The sequence below is a fragment of the Pinus tabuliformis genome, chromosome 1_1 (assembly GCF_031772625.1).
Source record: "Pinus tabuliformis cultivar Carrire ecotype Pingquan chromosome 1_1, CPIR1, whole genome shotgun sequence".
Taxonomy (NCBI): domain Eukaryota; kingdom Viridiplantae; phylum Streptophyta; class Pinopsida; order Pinales; family Pinaceae; genus Pinus; species Pinus tabuliformis.
In genome coordinates this window covers 910251712-910272846 of record NC_142297.1, presented here as the reverse complement: position 1 = coordinate 910272846, position 21135 = coordinate 910251712, and positions in this window count along the sequence as shown.

Below are 21135 nucleotides of genomic sequence, written 5' to 3'. Positions count from 1 at the left end.
AACCCGCAGAGAAGGAGGCAGCAGTTGCTCTTACTGCCCTAAGTACACCTATCAAGTCAAATGGAAAAAGACAAAGACAAACCCCACTATACTTTAGAACAAGAAAGAGCAGAAAGATTAGGCAAGGAAGACCTCAAACACCCACCAAAAGTCCTATTTTATTGAAGACTCACTGAAGCAACAAGAAAATGTAGCTCCTCTTGAGAAAAATGAAGGAAAAGGATCATCAAGACAAGCCTCTCCCAAATCTCCCATCACATATGTTAGGAGGCCTGTCACAAGTTCTTCCTCATCAAAGGGAAAAGGTCTTCTACATGAGACACAAAAAGACCTACAAGAAGCAGAGGCCATCCTACAAGAAACTCAGAAAATGGACCAAGAAGGCATCACTCAACAAGAAACAAAGAGGGAATACCTAGATCTCAAAGAGCCTAGTCCATAACCCAACCTCGGCTCTTACTACAGTTTCATTGAAGGGGGTAGGGTTATCCCACAGAAGTTTTCCATCCCCTTATTCTTTGAACTTGAGAAAGAAAGGGCAAGGACACATAGGTGGATGCAAATTGCCAAATCAAAAGGAGTGGAGGATGTAGGCCACATGGAGGAAAAATTGAAGGAGATGGGTAGAGAACTGAGCAGCATAAGGGACAAAGAGGCAATGATGAAATCTCAGTTAGAAGAAAAGAATGCATGGCTAAGGGGACAATTACAAGAAAGGGAAAGCCAGTTGGTAGCTATGGCCAGTTTATCCTTAGAGGCAATCCAGTGCAGGATGCCAGCCAAGTCTTATGCCTTGTATCTCAAGGAACAATGGCTACAATTCCAAATTAAGACTTTAGCACAGAGAGGCACTATGCCCTTCCAAGACTATAGACAATTCATTGATCTCTATGATCAAAGCACCTTGGAAGATAGAGCAAAGATGTTTGATTTTTACCTACACAACTTGGCCTTGACATATTTGAATGTGTGGGACCCAAATTCAAAGCTAGGAGACTTGCAATTGATGGCCTTAGCATCATGGATGAATCATGAGGAGGCAAGAGATACAGAGATGAAAAAGGTAATGGAAAGAGAAGAGACAGAACCACTTATGATCAGAGCTGAACAATCCAATCCAATGGTTGTCATCAACACCCACAACCTGATTGCAAATGATCCTAAGCTTGCACCTAGGTAGCTTTCTGCACAAGAACAAGCAATCACACACTTTGAAGACATGTTCAGGTTGCTAGGAGATGATAGTGTGCAAGCTTGCCAAAGAAGATGGAACACCTTGACTTATAGCCTGAATATCAGGGAATACCATTCTCCTCTGAGAATGAGAAAGGCACTAAACATAAAACCCATGTACAAGAAAGCTCTACAAAGACTCAATGTCAATTGGATTGGCTTGAGGCTCAGTCCACCACTGCTTTTAGGAATGCTGGAAGGAAGAAAAGAAGAAGAAGAAAGAAAGTAGTGGGAAGAGATAGAGAGCAAGGAAGGATTGTATTCACAAGAAGAAGAAACTATAACAAAAGCATGGGATGCCAGGGAGGCCACTAGAGCAATGAAGGACATCGGTATAGATTAAGTTGCTCAGAGGATGAGCAACACTTTTAGTACGGGGGTGATGATGAGCCTCATCATTCGGTAGCTATATGGACCTTAATACAACTCCAAGCTTATTAAAATAAACTCTTCTCATAATTCCTTACATGTTTTAATTATATTTTGCTTAATGAGATGAGTAAAAGTAAGATGTATGTCTAGTGATCTAATGTGCATTGGTTGCAAGTTTTTGAGAGAAAATCATGACAATTTTGGCTAATTAAGGGTGGAAACTTGAATGAGACAAGGAGGAGAGATTATAGGATATATATCCTCCTCATTAAATCCTCACTCATTTAAATAATCCTCAATCAAATTACACTAGCTTGGAGTTGCAAGCACCCGAGTCATGGAGATGATGGGTAGCCGAACCAGTGAGAGTTAAGAGCCAATTCATCTTGAGTTTGGGAGTCAAGCCTCCCTAGATTTAAGTAAGTCGTTGGAGACTTAAGTTGTATAAATAAGGAGGCCTAGAGCCTCATTAGGATTCAGATTGTTTATGTAAGAGCACTAAGCATTTTCGAGTTCAAGCTTTGTGGAAAAACATTGTTATGCAATTTTTCTGATATGATAATGAGAATGAGAATTTCCTTGATCCAGCATTGAGTTGACTCATAGGGCTAGAGCTCTTGGGTTAGGGCCTAACCTTAGAAACAAAGGCTCCTATCCTTGTATTTGTATGTTTAGGTTATTTCATAGATTAAGTGTTGAATTGGTTTTAGTGTTGTTTCATTGCAAGTAGTGGTAAATTTGATTAGTTTGCTTCCATTTTTGCATAGCTTCAGCAGTAGTTTAGAGAGGTAAAGGAATACCAAAAAGGATGATAGTAGATTGATTTGGCCTCACTCCTCCCTTCAAGGACCATGGTTTGAGGAAAAACTCATATTCAACCCCAAAAAGACAAAATTTTGATTTCTTATAGAATTTAGGGTTTTCTGCTACTTCGGCCAACATCTTTTTAGTTTTCAAAGATAGGTTTCAATTGTCATTTATGGTATCTTCAACTTTGTATTAGATATCATGGTGTTTCACAATCCTTTTCAAGTATTTCGATGCATGAACTAGGCAACTAAATCATGAAATTCTGTTTTCTCAAGTTGATTGGAAATCTTCCTTGTTTGATATGATTCATGGATAAATGCCAGTAATTCATGTATTGCAAGAGTTTCAACATTGTTGGAAGATCTCATGCTAGCAACCCCAACCTAATCTCATTGTTGGGTCCCTATAATACTAGTTATTACCCCATTACTATTGTAGTTGTACCCATTATTAATATTTTTGTGCCCCTATTGTCCCCATATTGTTATTACTATGCCCCATAGAATCCCTCTATTGTTATTTTTGTGGCTTTATATTATTATTGTTAGGTCGGCTAGGTTATATTGTGACTCCTTAGACTCCTATATATAGAAAGGAGGTTTTGTCATTTGAATCATTGAAGAATTGTTCATTTATGTAATGTAAAGGAGGTTGCCCCCTCGAAGAGGCTGAATTATAAGGCGTTGATCTATCTTTTCTATCTTTTTCTTGAGCTGGTTTCATAACATTTGGTATCAGAGCTTTGGATTCTAGGGTTTCGCTGCTCCAAACAGTTCATCATGGAATTTTCGCTATAACATTTTTCTGCGATGTTTCAGAAGCTAAAAAAAAAACCCATTTGAGAAGAGCTCGTGCTGAATCTTGGATCCAAATTTCAGAGCTTTTTGCACTATATTTATGGAGATATTATCTTAGGAAATTGGTCTTTTTGCAGACTCCTGAATTACATTCCAAACAGGTGACCTAGGAAAAATCATCATAACTTTCTCTCTGAGCATCGGATTGAAATTTCATAAGAAGGTACGGAAAGAGGACGGACTTTAGTTTCTTGTATATATTTTTCAGTGCCAAAGGTCAAAACAGTGACTCGTGGCATGTCGTACAAGTTCGCTCTACTGAACTAGTCTATAATCAAGTCACTGTGGGAGATTTCGCATAACTCTTCCTTGGAGAATCCAATTTGGATCACGCTGGTGGAATTGGAAAGAGGATACGGAGGGCTACTGCAGGTAACAATTTCAAAACTAGATGATTTGAAAGTACAGAGATACATCAGAGGCAATATCGAGCTCCTACCAAGTGAAAAAAGGTGTGTAGATTTTTTTAAATTTTTGCTTAAGCTTGGTTTGAAAATTTACTTTGAAGGAATTCAAAGGGCTTATTAGAGAATTATTATCGGTAACTGATGCCCCAAGGAAAGAAAATGAAAACACCTAGTAAGCAACCTGAAAGCTCTAGCATGACTCATGAAGAAGAGGAAGAAATGCTACATGATATATCAAAACTACAAGACCAGGTGCAACAAATGTCACTCTCACAAAAGCTAATAGAAGCTAAGATAAAGGGTGCGGAAGCTAAGATGGACGATTTGAAGATAGATTTGAAGACAGATTTGACAAATTTTCTACAAGAAATACTTACTATTGGTGAAAAGGTAGTAAAGGAAACTCATAATGCGAACAAAAGAAATGTTAATCATGATTTCATATACTCTAATGTGGGATCGAAGACCCACCATATTCCAAAAAACGATATGAGGAAGTTTGATGGCAAGGATCCCGCAACATGGATATTACAGATGGAGCAATTTTTTGATCTCAATAATGTGCAAAACACACAAAAGGTACGTATTGCAACTTTATATTTGGAACCAAATCAGTTTGTATGGTATCAATGGCTTTGCTCTCGTAAAAAAATTATCACTTGGGCAATTTTTACGGAAGAATTGATAGCACATTATGAGGATACAAAAAGCAACACTTTTTTTAGCCAATTGATAAGTCTCAAACAAAAGGGTTCAATAATGGAGCACATTGAGGTGTTCCAAAAATTGAACATAAGGGTAAAAAATATTCCAGAGGAGCATAGGGTTAATGTGTTCATAGGGACTTTAAAGGATAATATTCAAGATGATGTTCACCTTTGGGAACCTGATTCATTAGAGAAGGCATTCAGGTTAGCAAGAAAAATGGAAAGCAAAATTATGGCAACCAGGAAGCATACCACTCACAACTATAAAGATGGAAGTGTTATTGCCCCTATTCTTCCACAACCTATAAGGTTGACACCACAGCAATTGGAAGAGAAAGAGAAAAAGGGCTTTGTTAAAGTTGTGATAGCAAATACACTAAAGGTCATAAGTGTGGTGAGAAGAAATTATTCTACATAGATTGTGAAGAGGAAGAAGAAAAGGAGCAAGAAAGGTCAAAAGAAGAGGATATACTCCAGGAACAAAGCCTAGATAACAAAGAAATGAATTCGACCATATCTTGTAATGCATTGACAGGAATTACCACTCCTCAAACCATCAAGATAGAAGGACAAATCAAGAAGAAAAAGGTAATAGTGTTGATTGATTAAGGAAGTACCCACAATTTTATTCATTGTAAGGTAGCAAAAGAATTGAATTGCTTCTTATATCTAGCACCAGAGTGTCAAGTGATGGTTACAAATGGAGGAACAATAAATTTCTCTCGAAAGTGCCATAATATCAAGCTATCCATGGGAGAATATGTATTTACTAGCCCAATGCTTTCCATTCCAATGGGAGGTGCTGATGTTGTACTAGGAGTCCAATGGCTACAATCCTTAGGTAGAATGGCTTCTAATTTTCATGAAATTTTCATGAAATTTTCTGTGGAACGAAAGGAAGTTGAATTAAGGGGTATTGCAGGGAAACCGGGAAAGATAATCAGCTCTAACGGTATGACAAAGCTTCTAAAAAAGGAACAAAGAGGTGTAATTGCACAATTATGTTCGCTAGATGTTTCCACATTGGAATCATATATTTCTCCATATCTCCAAAAATTCTTGGACAATCATTCCAAGGTATTTGAGACTCCCAAAGGTCTCCCACCTATTCGTGATCATGATCATGCTATTCATCTGATTCCAGGAAGTGTTCCTCCAAACATCAGGCCATACAGATATCCCTATGCCCAAAAGAGTGAAATTGAACATATGGTTGCAAAAATGCTAGAGGCTGGTATAATTCAACTGAGTTAAAGTTCTTTCTCATCTCTAGTAGTATTGGTGCACAAGAAGGATGGATCATGGCGCATGTGTCCGGATTATAGGGAGCTCAACAAGCTCACTATTAAAGATAAGTTTCCCATTCCTGTCATTGATGAATTACTGGATGAATTGCATGGATCAATTTACTTCACCAAGTTGGATCTTCATTCAAGATATGATCAAATCAGAATGAAGACTGAAGACATTATGAAAACAGCGTTTAGAACTCATGAGGGTCATTATGAATTTTTGGTCACACCTTTTGGCCTTACCAATGCACCTTCAACATTTCAAGGTTTGATGAATTCAATTTTCAAACCATTCCTTAGAAAATTTGTGTTAGTATTTTTTAATGATATACTAATCTACAACATGTCTTGGAAGGATCATGTTGAACATGTTGACAGGGTGCTACAACTATTGGAGGAGAAAGAATTATATGCAAAAAGATCCAAATGTTTCTTTGGAGTATAAGAGGTGGAATATCTGGGTCATATTGTATCTCATGAAGGAGTTAAGGTAGACCCTAGCAAAATTAAAGCCATTAAGGAATGGAAAATCCCCACATCCATAAAGAATCTGTGAGGATTTCTCAGGTTGACAGGGTATTATTGCAAGTTTGTTAAGAATTATGGGAGAATAGTATCACCTCTAACAACATTATTGAAGAAATATGCATTTTCATGGACTCCAGAAGAAATAAAGACCTTCGAACATCTTAAAGAGGCAATGTGCCAAGCACCGGTTTTAGCTACACCAGGCTTCACAAAAACCTTTATTATGGAATGTGATGCTTCAGGAAATGGAATTGGTGCTGTTTTAATGCAAGATAAAAGACCCATTGCTTTTGAAAGTCATACAATCAAGGGAAGACACTTAAAGATATAAACAGATCATGATAGCCTTAAATACTTTTTAGAACAAACATTATCCTTTGAAGAGAAACAAAAGTGGGTCACAAAGATGTTGGGTTATGACTTTGAAATCATCTACAAAAAAGGGAACCAAAATGTGGTGGCAGATGCACTCTCAAGAAAGGATGAGGATGTGGAAGCATTGTTGTGCGCCATTTCTATTATCCAACCAGATTGGATAAACGAAACAAGGGAGGAATGGAAGAATGACGAAGAAGTGTGGGCACTTATTTGAAAGTTACAACAAGATTCCAGTATGTCTGATACATTTAGCTGGCAAAATGATTTGTTATGGTACAAAGATTTCTTATACCTCTGTAAGAATTCCCAGCTAAAACAAAAGATTCTTATGGAATCGCACACTTCTCCCTTAGGAGGGCACTCAAGATTTTTAAAAACTTACCACAGGGTTAAGAAGGAATTTTTTTGGGATGGCCTTAAATCACATATTCAAAAGTTTATGGTGGAATGTTTGGTTTGCCAACAAAATAAAGTTGAAACAATTAAGACACCGGGTCTATTACAACCTTTATCCATTCCAAGCCAACGTTGGGAGGAGGTTTCAATGGATTTTAACACAGGTTTACCCAAGTATGAGCGAAAGAGTGTCATCATGGTGGTAGTTGACAAACTTACCATGTATGCACACTTTTGTGCATTATCACATCCATTTAAAGCCAGTATAGTTTCTACTGCATTTATGGAAACAATTCAAAAGCTACATGGAAACCCAAAGATTATTGTAAGTGACAGAGATCCCATTTTCACTGGAAATTTTTGGACAGAATTATTTTCTTGTCTTGGTACTCAATTAGCTCATAGCTCATCTTATCATCCTCAATCTGATGGGAAAACTGAGATAGTAAACAAATGTTTGGAAGGATATCTTCGTTGCTTTGTATCTGATAAACAGACACAATGGATCAAATGGTTGCCTCTGGCTGAATGGTGGTATAACACTTCCATATAGCAACGAAAATGACCCCATTTATGGCACTTTATGGGTATCAGCCACCATCCATCACATCATATTTAAGAGAAAGTTCTAAGGTTCAAGCAGTGGAACATCACATCGAACATCAACAACAAGTCCTCGAACTCTTAAAGGATAACCTCGTGTTGGCACAAAATATAATGAAACAACAGGCAGATCAACATTGCAACGAAAGAAGTTTTGATGTAGGTGATTGGGTATTCCTATGGCTACAACCATATAAGCAAATGTCCCTCAAGTAAGCTAAGAAGGATAATAAATTATCACCAAAGTATTATGGTCCGTACAAGGTGTTGCAAAATATTGGTACTATGGCATACAAATTGGAGCTTACTGCAGCTTCTCAATTGCACCCAGTTTTCCATGTTTCATGTTTAAAGAAGGTTATAGGTGACAAGCTCCCAGTTCAAACATTATTGCTAGAACTTGATGAGGAAGGAAAAATTATATTGGAACCGGAAGCAGTCACAGAAACAAGAACTCGACAGCTATGAAATTGATCAATTTCGGAGTATCTTATCAAGTGGAAGAACTTATCTGTTGAAGATTCGACATGGGAGGATGAGAATTTTATACAAAAGTATCCAGAACTACCCAAGCATTGAGGAAAACACTTTTTTGAAGGAGAGGGGCATGTTGGGTCCCTATAATACTAGTGATTACCCCATTACTATTGTAGTTGTACCCCTTATTAATATTTTTGTGCCCCTATTGTTCCCATATTGTTATTACTGTGCCCCATAGAATCCCTCTATTGTTATTTTTGTGGATTTATATTATCATTGTTAGGTCGGTTGGGTTATATTGTGACTCCTTAGACTCCTATATATAGAAAGGAGGTTTTGTCATTTGAATCATCAAAGAATTGTTCATTTATTTAATGTAAAAGAGGTTGCCCCCTTGAAGAGGCTGAATTCTAAGGCATTGATCTATCTTTTCTATCTTTTTCTTGAGCTGGTTTCATAACACTCATCCATCCATGATCACCAAAATCCACTTCCATAAGAACAACTTTCCAAGTTTGTTGAGAAAATCCAACCATCTTATAAACTCTGTTTTGAGCTCTGAAGATGTCCTACCCATTCCCTTGCCCTATTTCTTCAATAATTCACCTTCCCTAAGTCCTATACCACCTTCCAAATAACTCCTATTTCTCTCAGCCGGATCCTGTAGGAGCATTAGGACATCCTGTAGGAAGCATTAGGACATCCTATAGGATGACTTGTAGTGGCCTGTTTTGAGGCTAATTTGTGGAAAAAGAATCCAGGAAGATAGGAGAAGACCCCTACTCTCCTCCCAAACCATTTGACTTTCCATCACCATACCTAACCCACCTGCCACATCACCAAGAAGATTTAGCATTCACGTTTTCACAAAATGGACAAAAAGGAAAAAAGAGTTATTGTGTTCATTCATATGCACAACAGGAGAATGTTTGATTATTTTAGATTGAATGCCTAGGACAATTAGGATTGCACACATTTTAGCTTAGAATTCTTCTGAAGCAAGATGTCTCTTAGTAATTAGTTAGATGAGTGGTGTGCCTAATGCATTGATTTTAGTCTTTCCTTACTACAGTTGACAATATTTCAATTCTCCCAATTAGTGCAAAATTTTCTTTTCTTCATTGGTAATCAAACTCCTTTTGAATCAATAGGAGGATGGTTTGAGAAACCGTAGTGATCTATCATGAGCTCAACAATGACAAAGAGTGGACCCATCACATCTACTTATGTATACAACACTAGCACCTCCAAGTTTGTACGAACACCGGGTTGATAAAGTAAAATTGGTAGCCCCAGGAGTTGTAGCATTCTTGCTGCAATACTAGTGCTCATGACTGAGATCTCTAGGAGATCTCCCCTCATCCTAGAACCATCAAATAGAGTGGGCTCTTCATGATAAGAATAGTAACTTCCTTTACCTTCCTTGAGATTTTTGTACTTGTGCGCTTGGGACTATCTTATTTGTATTATACCACATTCTATACACACACCCTTCTTCTAGGAAAATATTTTAGTCTCAAAGTAACCTATTATTATAGGTGAAATTTATCCATAAAAATTGGTATGATTGTAGTGGAGAATGAAAGACTATTGAAGCTAAAAGGAACATCTACTCATACATATATTTTTTCATACCTCTTTCATCAAAATGAAAGTACGTTGTCATCTAGTCTTCTATGGCATGCTAGATTTGGATATATTACTTATGACAAACTTTGTTTTCTGAAAAACAATGGTGTTTCCAATCTTCCAATTATTCGTAGATACAAAATTAATTTGATGCTTGTGTCCTTGAAAATCACAATAAATAACCCTTTCATGATACCATTTCTAGAGCATGTAGAAAACTTGAAGTGATACATCCTGATTTATATGGCCTCGTGGTTGTTCTATTTATTAATGGAAATAAATATATGATGAAATTTATTTATTATTACATTAGCATGCTTTGGGCGTACATGTTGAAAATAAATCTCAATATTCTGAAACTTTTAGAAATTTTCATGTATGTGTTACAAAAGAAACATGATCACATATTTGATATCTTTACACTAATAATGGAAGAGTACATACATCTAATGAATTTGAAACTATCTTCGCCAACATGGGATTCAACATCAAACCACAGTTCCATAAAATCCTCAAAAAAATGGTTTAGGTAAAAGAATGAAGAAGAATATCTTAAATATTTTGTGTTCATGATGTTTTTAAAAAATATAAAGTTGATGTTTAGGGTTAGTGAAATTCTATGTTAAATATATATGGAAAATAGATGTCCATATAATTCTCTCAGAAATAAGGCTCCTTATGAAATGGTGTATGGTTGCATTCTTTTAGTAAGGCATCTTAGGGTCTTCGATTCTACCTACCTATGCCTTGATTCCCAAAGAGAAAGGAAAAAAACATGATGTAAGGAGCTGAAAGTGCCTCTTTTTTGGGTATTCAAATACCAACAAAGAATATCATTATTTCCAAATATGTAAACTTAATTGTATATTCATAGAATAACAAAATTGTTGAGTGACAACTTGATTGTTTGATTCACTCATGTAAATACGTATCATGAATTTTATAATGAGATTCCACATCTTTAAGTGTGGATACCCATCTTGGATCAATATCCATAATCTCATCTTGAAGCACCATCTCCCCCTCATGAATTTTTAACCACTTCACTAGATCAAGAGGAGTCTTTAAGTAATGTGATTAAGAGGATTGGAAGGATGAATCTTGATGTAGTCCCATCTCAACTAATGGAGAAACTTGGATCATCTCAAAAAGGTACCCTACAATGGCTTATCAAAACACTTGAAAGTGCTCATTGTGATGAGGTCAAAAAGATAAAAACCAAAGGTTCCACCAAACAAGATGGGGGTGATATAGATCATTTTGATTCAAATGATGTAGAGGATATGGATGTTTGATATGATTTTAAATTCAATTTATCTACTAAATTTGAGCCAACTACCCTTAAGGAAGCTTCTTCTCATGATAAGTGTAAAGAAGCAATGCAAAAGTATTATGATGTTTTCATAAAGAATGGAACATGGAAATTAGTGAACCCTCCATTCATAACCAAACCAATTGGCTTCAAGTTGGTCTATAAGAACATGTACAAATCATATGGTTCACTTGAAAAGCACAAGGAAAAGATCATGGAAAGAGGATTTCCATAGAAATAAGTTATTTACAATTAGGAGAATCCCTCCCCCCCCGACAACAAAATGGGATACCATCTAAACTCTCTTTTCCATGGAAACTTAGAATGAATGAAATTCCATGAAATGGATGTGGTATGCTATTGAATTGAAACTTGAAAGATAATGTATTCATGTCTCAGTTGGAAGGTTTTTTTTGTGAAGGGAAAAGAAAATAAAGTATGTAAACACATCAAATCCTTATATGGCCTAAAACAAGAACCATGATCTTGGTATGAAAAGTTAACTAAACATCTTTTGAAATTGAACTTCAAACACTTTAATATTGATGATGCAACTTTCTTTGTCAAGAAAGTTGGAAAATTTGTTTTATATTTTGCAATGTATGTAGGTTATTTGTTTATGACATGGAATAATGAAAGCTATATTGCATCCATAAAGAAAGAATTGAAAAATGGACTTGAGATGATAGATTTAGGGCATCTTCACTACTAATTGTGATTTGAAATGCCTCGACATCCAAAGTACATATTTGTCTCCCAAAAGAAGTACATTGGATGAATTTATATGGATTAGATATTTTGATTTATACTTTGATGAGAAAAAAGAAAATGGAGTGTGTACTTTAGGTTATCTAATGAGTCTTGGATTAGTTTCTGTCCCTTAGAGGTCATGCAAATAGTCAGTTCCAACATATTCCACAATAGAGGTAGAATATGTGGTAGTTGTAGAAGCAATAGAGGATATTGTGGCTTAGAAAAACACTTGAATATTTGTAGGATCCAAGGCCAAAGTATCAGAAGGGAGAACATACCTAGAAGGTCATTATTGTAAGACATTATACCTTATTTACTGTGGATTTCAGTGTATTTCCCCCAACATTTGTTATCATTTTAATGAATTTTATTGGATTATATTATCATAAACCCAATTTCTCTAATCCAATCCCATTTGAATGAATTTTATTGGATTTGTATAAAATCATTTTCGCTATGATTATCAATTGATTTCGGATATTAGATGATATCTATTTCATGCAATTCTATTTTTCTATCCCATGGGATTTGAGAAGGATTGTTGGTTATCTAATCTGTAGGAAAAATATGGAAGAAGTTGCATAGAACCTAGGACTCAGGGGAGCTCTTCTGAGGATATGAATGGAAAAAAGTTTACAATTAAGGTAAATTTTCCTCTTTCTTCCTTCCTTAGCATAATATGCTTATATGAATTAGATCTAGAACGAAAAATACAATGGTCTATCCTATGGTTTGTCTCTGACTATGGTAAGGTCAATGAAAGTATTTTTCTATCTGTAAATGAATTTCTCTATAAAAAATATGGGTAGAATTAAAAAGGGACTCAAACCATAAGATTATTATCTTAGAAGTTGCTCTTTCTTAGGAAAAGCCATCCAACCCATTCAAGTTGAACCCAGAATGGTTGTGTTAACACCCAGGTTGTTCCCTTTGACTCCCAAGGGAATACGGCCGGGGTAACCACTAACCAAGCTTTGGATTACAGATCCTAGCCAAATTGTAATCAGAGAGGGCTCTCTCTTTAAGATTTATCTCTGTTTTGTGAAGATTTTAGGCTAGTTATGAGTTTAGTTTTTGTTTGAGGTTTTGGTTGTGAACTGTTGATTGAGAAGGGCATGAAATGTTTGAGGGATTTCTAGTCCATTGGGCTTATGGAGTCAGAAATTGAGTAGGTCCTGATGTCTGTGATGGAGAAGGAGTTACTGTAGAGCTAGACAGCTATTCATGATACAAATTTTGGTTGATAAATGAAACAGAGTGAATTGGAAACTTATATATAGTGTGACTGTACATTGAGGAAGGGCAGAATGTGTTCAGTAGCATCTAAGAATTACTGCACATATACTGTCAAAGATTTATAGTAATTTGGAGCATTTAAGAATTCGAATTTAACAGATAAACCTGAAGAAAACATTTGTAACAATGAAAGATTGAATTCAGGGTGCCTCCATGGACAAATCCTGAGTTATTCTTCTACTTTCTTGTTAAGATTAAATCACATACATGAGAAATGAAATACAAAAATACAGCCGAGTTCTCTTTCTCAACAAGTAACGACAACCCCTGCAAGCTTATGCGAGGGGGAATATATACAATCGGTTCTACAAATATCTGAACCGCTGAGTCATTTTGATAATTAAATACGCTCACCAATTTTACAAAATAGCAGATAAAGAAGTTATTACTGCTCTTAAATACAAAATGAATGCTCTTTAATTCTGTCAGAAGTCCTTTTTGACCATTGGAGGCCACTGAGTCGGTTGAGCATTCTGCATAAATGCTGAATGATGTGTCTTTATGCTCTATCATGCTGTAGCATTCTCGGCCTTGTCATCTGTAACTGTCAGTGCTGCTGTAGTGGCCGAATCTCTCTGCTGAGTTGGCTCAGTCCATCTTTCTTCAATCATACTGACTGTATCAAATTTTCCTGTACATGATGACTTATGTTTTTGATGAAATAATTTGATGAAAGGCTTTTGATTACAGTATCAACTGTATCATTTTGGTTCACCATTCTTGTGAGGGCAATTGGTGTCTCAAAATTGCATCCAAGGTCTCATCTGCCTCTGTATATTTGTAGAAGTTTGGAGGTACTTCAAACAAATGCTTGATCTCATTCATAATAAAAAATAAATTCTCTACTCTATCATAGAGATTTTGCCCAGATGCTGGCCCTGTTTCTTCTGAAGTGCTTGGTATTACAGTGATATGATTTGAAGCAAATGTGTTGACCCTCTTTGCATAGTTCTCATGCGAAAGTAGCCTACCTGCGCTGTTCAGTAAGCCAGGAAGACCTCTGCCTTGTAGTACTGCAAATTTGTCCATGAACCTGTTTACTTCTGTCTGCATGTCCTGGCTTCTTCTTTCCAGTGTTTGTACCAGGCTTCTTAATGTAAGGACCCTCTTTATCAGCAAAATGGTTTCAGTTCTGCTGGGAATTCCCATTGCTGCCAGCTGAGGACCTGTGCGGTTGTTGAGCACATTAATCATTCTATTGGCTACCTCAGGCATGTTGCCTAGAGATGCCCTTGCTCTCTGGATTTCTCTGTGTGCTTTTCCTATGAGTTCTATTTGCTCATGAATGGTCTCAATGTATTGCCACTGATCTGTGATTGATTGGCCAATGTTGGCCCATAAAACTGTCTTGAGCTGAGCCACCACTTTGTCCAGGGTGAGCTCTTTCTCCAGCTCCTTTATCTTCTCCTTAGGGCTTTTATTTCCCTTCCTTTCTCAGCTACGCTTTGTTTTGATTTGTCATATTTCTCATTTAGCTTAGCTAGACTCTCCCTGGCCTCATTTAGTTCTGTCATTTGGGCTTCCAGGGCTTGGATTTCACTCTTCAGCTTCTGCATGTCCAGGCTTTGAGCCTGCTCTGTTGTTGGTGCTGGTGCTGATGTAGAGGGTGCTGTCTGTTCTGTGGGAGGATCAGTAGTTTGAGGAGGTTCCTCAAGATTGATTATCTCTGGAGGGGGCTGAGAAGTTTGGCCTCCTTCCTTCTGTTGTAATGCTGCCTGCAGTGCAGCCTCTGATTCTCCCAATTTCTCCTGTGTCTGGATCAACTGTTTGTATAACGATACCAGCATAGCTGCTGCATCTTGGTCATGTCTCAGCTGAGCAACCTCTTCTGTTTGTGCGTGAATAGTTGCTGGGATCTTAACCATTTTTCTTAGTGCTGCCATATCTGCATCTCTTAGCTTCAGCAGCACTTGTACAACCTTGATGTCCTTGGGATCATGCCCAAGCTCTATGATTATATCCTCTAAAGCTTTGATTCGGTTGTCCTTTGCTTGAGAGGATGCTTTTTCCAACTCAAGTTGGGCAGCTATATTGTTTAGACTATTTTCCAGCCTAAGATTTACCAATGTTTTGTCTGCAAGAGTGGCATACACCATCTCACCCATTTGCTTGCGCAATTCTATTTGATCCATAGGGTGGATGTCTTTGGCTAGGACCTCAAGGTTGGTCCTTATGTAGTCTGCAGCTGACTGGGGCTGCAACATGGTTGGCATGAAATGACTCATTACCATTTTGCCCTCATGTACATCATAGGCAGACATCAATCTTTGCTGGTTTGTAGGAGCCATCTTTAACAAGTGATTGTAGAGTTGTATCTTGATTGGCTCGTTCCTCTTTTTGATATCAATAAATTGTTGTTTGATGCCTACTTCAGCTCCCTTTTGGTGGCTTGAGGAGCTGACTTCTCCTCCAACTGTCCTTTCATGTTCCTGCTGAAAGGAACTTGCAGATGCTTCCATGCTTGGTGGGCCCATGCCCAAAGATTGCCCAGTAGGCATTTCTTCCTCAGAGAGGGGATTCATTCTGTGCCTTTCCCCCTTGACTTATAGATGTGGTGAGGGGAGTCTCCTACTCTCTGTCCCTCTTCTTTCCCTTTTCTTCTTGTTGTGGAGTCTGTAGTACTGAGGCCTACACTGTCTTTTCTTGCCTAGGGGGCACATTCCCTTGAGCCTGTTGCTCAGTGGATATTGGGGCTTCAGATGTTTGCTCTTGCTGCCCTGGTTGCTCTTGTTCTTGCTATTTTTTCTGCTATACCTCTTGCTGTTGTACTTCCTGCTGCTGTTCTGTAGAAGCTAGCTATTTTGGCTCCATCTGTTTCTCTTTGCCTTTGCTGGAAGTTTGATGAGTAGTTTTGGCTGCTTGCTGATGTGCTGTGGAAGATGAGGCAGCTGCTCCTAGTTGCCTTTGATATGAAGAGGAAACCTGTCCACAAGTTTCCAAGTCAGCCTCTTTTTCAATATTCTTTGCATTTGCTTGTATCATTTTCTCTCTAGTAGTTGCCTCTTCTAAGGTGCCCTCTTTCCAACTCAATGAGTTGGCATACTTCTCAATGTGAGGCAATCTGACATGAGGATAGCCACCCAGTTTATGTTTTACCCTCCTGAGAGAAATGAAATGATTAGGGTCATAAGGTACCCAGCGAAAACTGGTTTCCAATCTGAGGGCCTCTAGCATGGCATCTGCTTCCTTCCACCCCTCCTCCCTTATGTTGTAAAGGAAAGGGCCTAGTTGGTTCCTGACCTTTAGCTGCACTTTTTTGTTTTTACTATGGAAATGGATGTGGTATGCATTTCCAAACTGCCTGAAATATTCCAAGGAAAATAGTCTCATGGGGACATATCTTGGCAGCCTGTAAGGGTCCAGCTCACAGCCATAAACTCTAATTACTGTGTGGTGTTGGTAAAAGTACCAATCACCGATGCTGTAGGCCTTAGAGAGATGAAGAATTCTTTGCATTTCATCAGTCAATCATGGAGGAGGAACACCGTACAACAAGGTCAAAGATGGATGAATGAAAAGGTCTATGAATTCACTGTATGTGTATGGTGAGCAAGAGGTGTGATGGAAAACTGAAGTCCAAAACACAACTGACCTTGGATTTCCCTGGGCATCAAGTTTCTTGAGAGGAATAGGGAAACTGTTAGGTTGATAAAATAAGAACAGATGATATATGTATCTGGTGTATCTAAACACCTTCTCCCTTTCTAGATTCATCAGTTGCTCATGAATCTTGTTTGCAATATATGTAGCATAATCATAGTGCACAGTAGGAGGCTTCCCAGGAGAAAATATGGACAGCATAGCCATAATGGTGTCATCAACATCCTCAGTTCCCTTATAGCCCAAGACGTAGCTGATCAAATCTACAAGCATTTTACCCAAGTCATTGAGGTATGGATTTCCAATAAGAGGCGTCCTCATAGTTTCAGAGCTTGGCTGTATGAATAACTGATTGATTTTGATGATCTGGGCACTGGACAAGTTCCCTCCCTTCTTTAGTAAATCTAGCATGGAGAGAGGAGTCAATGGTCTTGCAGAATGAAAGTTGAGCATTTGATTTATGGCCTCAGGGGTGATATGGAACAAGACTGCACCCGAGGGATTGAGAACAGCTCTCTGACATGGATCATAGCATTCACAGCATCTATGGATTAAGTCTGGAAGGGCATTGACTTGAGGTAGGTTGTAAATGGGCAAGTTGAAGTCCCAAATCCCTAAAATATCAGCTCCACTGAGGTGTTGGGCCTTTAACTCATTCAACAGATGGATGTTAAATTTGGAATTTATTGAAAATGAGTCTATCATCTGATAATCCTTATCCCCCAGGGCCTTCCATTCTAATTATCTTTGTGGGGCATTCAGAGGTTGAATATTCAGGGCTACTGGTGCTTCCATGGCTAATAAGGCCTCTGATTTGTATGTGAAGTGGTTTGAGTGAACAGAGCAACACAAAGGGGTATCTTTACAATAGAGAGGTGAATTGCAAGGAGCAGAGGGTAAATTGTAACAGCAGCAGTTGAAATACTGCACAGAGGACTGATAGAACTAATATCAGGACTGATTCAAGTGTCTCCACGGTGAATTATTATAGTTTCGGGGTCTAAGTCCACGAATGCGCGGACAGACTGCAGGTTTGGTGAAAACTCGGACAAACAAGGCTCTGCAGGTGAATTTGGACTCAACAGTTAAAAAAGGAATCTAGCTACCGGGATTTACTGGTAGATACTGTGTTTTTTCACTCTTTTAAGCTATTCTTGGAGAATTATGGACAAAACCAGGCGCAGAGGGAATGACTGGGATAAATACCTGGTAAACTGTCGGCAATGGTTACGTATGCAGGTGGATTGGGCACGCCGACGGTCTTCGGGTCGATTTCAGCAGGTTGGCGATGAATTGGTTGTAAAATTCATGCAAAGCAGAGTAACAGTTGTTTTATCAAAAGTGACAAAAAACACGATTTTCGGCCAAAATATAGACTTTTTGGGATTTTGGCGCTTTTTTGGATGATGTCAGCATGACGTCATCAGGTGGGGTCAAGGTCGGATGACGTCAGCGTGATGTCATCGAGTGACGTGGCGGCCTATGAGTGGTCCACGGGGATGGTGAGGTGGCGGACAGGTCAGAGCAGTGGCGGACAGGGGCGCTGGCGCGGCAGTGATGTAGCAATGATGTGGGCCTGACGTGGTAATGACGTTGGCATGGCGGGTTCACACAAAACCAGAAACGGTAAGTGGATTTTCTCGGACCACCCTCGATACGGAAGTTGTTTTGTCAGAGGGCGACCCGAGAAATTGTGGGGGCGACGCGTGGCAGCGGCCTGACGTCACCCTCTGACAGTTTCTCGGGTGCTATCTTACAGACGTTAGGCCCGACCCGATATGCATGTGGGCCGTCGGATGGGAAAGCCTAGATCCGACGGTCGACGGGTCATCAAGTCGTCCGGACGATAGGGTCGGCTAGCGGGAATATTTTAATACTTTTTGTGAAATTCGTGCCCGGCGGGACTTAGGACTTCGGCGGATAATATGGGTTTTCAATCTAGTTTTTTTTTTATAAAAATGCGGATTTGCGCCAAACTTTGGATAAAGCCGAAAAGCGGGTTTTTGATGTATTTTTGCAAATAAAGTAGGTTAGGGGTGAAAGTGGGGTTTTTTACAAGGTTCTTTTGCAGATGAAGGGGCAAATGGTTTAAATGATTTCTGAAGGGAAAAGAGGGGTAATGCTTAGGCTATTAAACTGACCAGAGGTCAATTTAATCCCTGACTTTGGACATATGGCTATAATGCCAAGGGGGGGGGGGATATTTATAGAATGCTTGGGGTTTATACACCATAGTGTTTATAATAGTAAGGGAAAAGGGGAACATAGGGATTTAGATAATAAGAAGTTAGGGGTTAATATGAGTGGAAAAGGTGAATGAGGAGTGATATCACTAAGTTTATATGAAAACAACTTAGCTTAGGGAGTAGATCAAAATGAAAAGAATTTTACACAAGAAATGTGGCTTTTAAAGAAACAAGAACCAACATAAAGCCTTGAATTCTTTCATGAAGACAACTGGTGATGGGATTGTTAGCAATGAATGTGAATGGGGGGAAACAGGAAGTTAGACATGCTCCTTTGTTTTGCTGCAAAATGATGGAGAAGAGGACCTTCTCTGTCCACTGATGTTCCTTTATAAAACGTTACCAAACACTCAATTGAAAGGAATGATATTTCTGCAACCCCATCTGCCTACCCATCTACTTGCCTAGCATTTTTTTGTTTCTTCATGGAGGGTGCACTTAGACTTGCAGACCCTTATGTGCCCTTTTCTTTTCTTTTGGCTTTTTCTTTTGATTTTCTATCTAGAACTACCCTTATTGCTTCCAAGGTCCCAGATTAAGCAGTTGGGAACCTTAATTCTCTACCTAACTACTGGTCTGCCAAGATTAAACAGTTTGGACAGACTTCCTTCTCTATTCTACAACAGAAAATTGAAACATGGCATGATCCAGATTAGGCTGTTGGACCATCCATCCAAAATTGAGTCATCATCAAGCTATGTACACACATTGTCTTCTCTTGGAAATATGGGATCTTTGCATCACCAAAGCAGAGCATATTTGGAACTTTTATTTGCCCATCATGAAATATGAAACCTATTGGTATAGGTAGCTAACAGTGGCTCCACATGGGGATGGTTTTTTCATTTGAAAGACCAAGAACAACAGGTCAGATTGCCTTGGCCCTTGGCTTCTTTTATCAAAACTTGGATTATTTCTCTTTGAAATCTCAAAATTTTGCTCTTGCCATCTTGGTAGATCTCTGAACTTATTTGACTTTTGCTGATAACTTACAAAACTTGGGGAACTGCATTTTTACATGTTAACAGAAGGTAATATATACAGCTGAGTATGTACAAGGGAGAATTAGGCTGCACTCACGGATAGTAGTCAAAATAGTGCTTCAACATCCTGCCATTCACAGGACCTTCATCCAAATCAGCTTCATCAAGACTTTTAAGGATGTAAGTGTTGTTTCCTTGTACTGCTTGAACAGCAAATGGTCCTCTCCAAAGGGAATCAAATTTTCCATGTTTTCCTTTATCTTCCCTTCTTGAATCCCACTTGAGGACTTTGTCACCAATTTTGAAATCTTCAGCCTTGGTCCTTCTATCAAAAGCTTTCTTTAACTTTTCTTGTAAAACTTGAACTCTGCTATAAACTTGGTCTCTAGTTTGCTGCAAGCATACGATTTGATTGATCCTTCTTTGTATGTCATTGGGCTCAGCTTGACTTTCTTGAAGTAGTTTCATAACAGGGATCCCTAGTGATGAAGGAAATTTGGCTTCTAATCCATAGACTAACTCATATGGGCTGACCCCAATAGATCTCTTGGTTGTTAGTCTGTCTGCCCATAAGGCATTGACAAGCCTCTTATGCCAGTTCTTCTTATTTTCTTCCAACATCTTCTTTATGATGTTTATAAGACTTTTATTTGATGATTCAGCTAGGCCATTTCCTTGAGGGTAGTATGCAGTAGAATGGCCCAAAGTAATGTGGAATTTGTGACAAAAATTGACCATCTTCTTGGATCTAAAGGCAGCAGCATTGTCTGTTATGATCTTGTCAGGACAACCAAATCTAGACAATATGTTATTCTCCAAAAACTGAATGATTGTTGAGTCATTTGCCTGTCTACATGGGATGGCCTCAATCCATTTGGTGAAGTAGTCTGTGGCTGTGAGGATCCATCTATGTTGGCCTGAGGATGAGGGGTGAATTTCCCCAATGAAATCCAAGCCCCATTGTTGAAAAGGTCTTTCTGTTGCAATAGGCCTCAAAGGAAGTGGCAGTAACTTTCTCTTTCCCTCAAACACTTGGCATTTATGACATGAAGTGGTAAATTTTTTGACATCAGAGAAAACAGTGGGCCAATAATAACCTGCCCTCAATATCTTATCCACAGTGGACTTCCAGTACAAATGTCCACCACAATCACCTGCATGAAATTCTTTCATGACATTGTTAGTCTCGTTCTCAATTAAGCAGTTTAACAATATACCCTCATGGTTTTTCCAAAGCAAATTGCCATCCATGA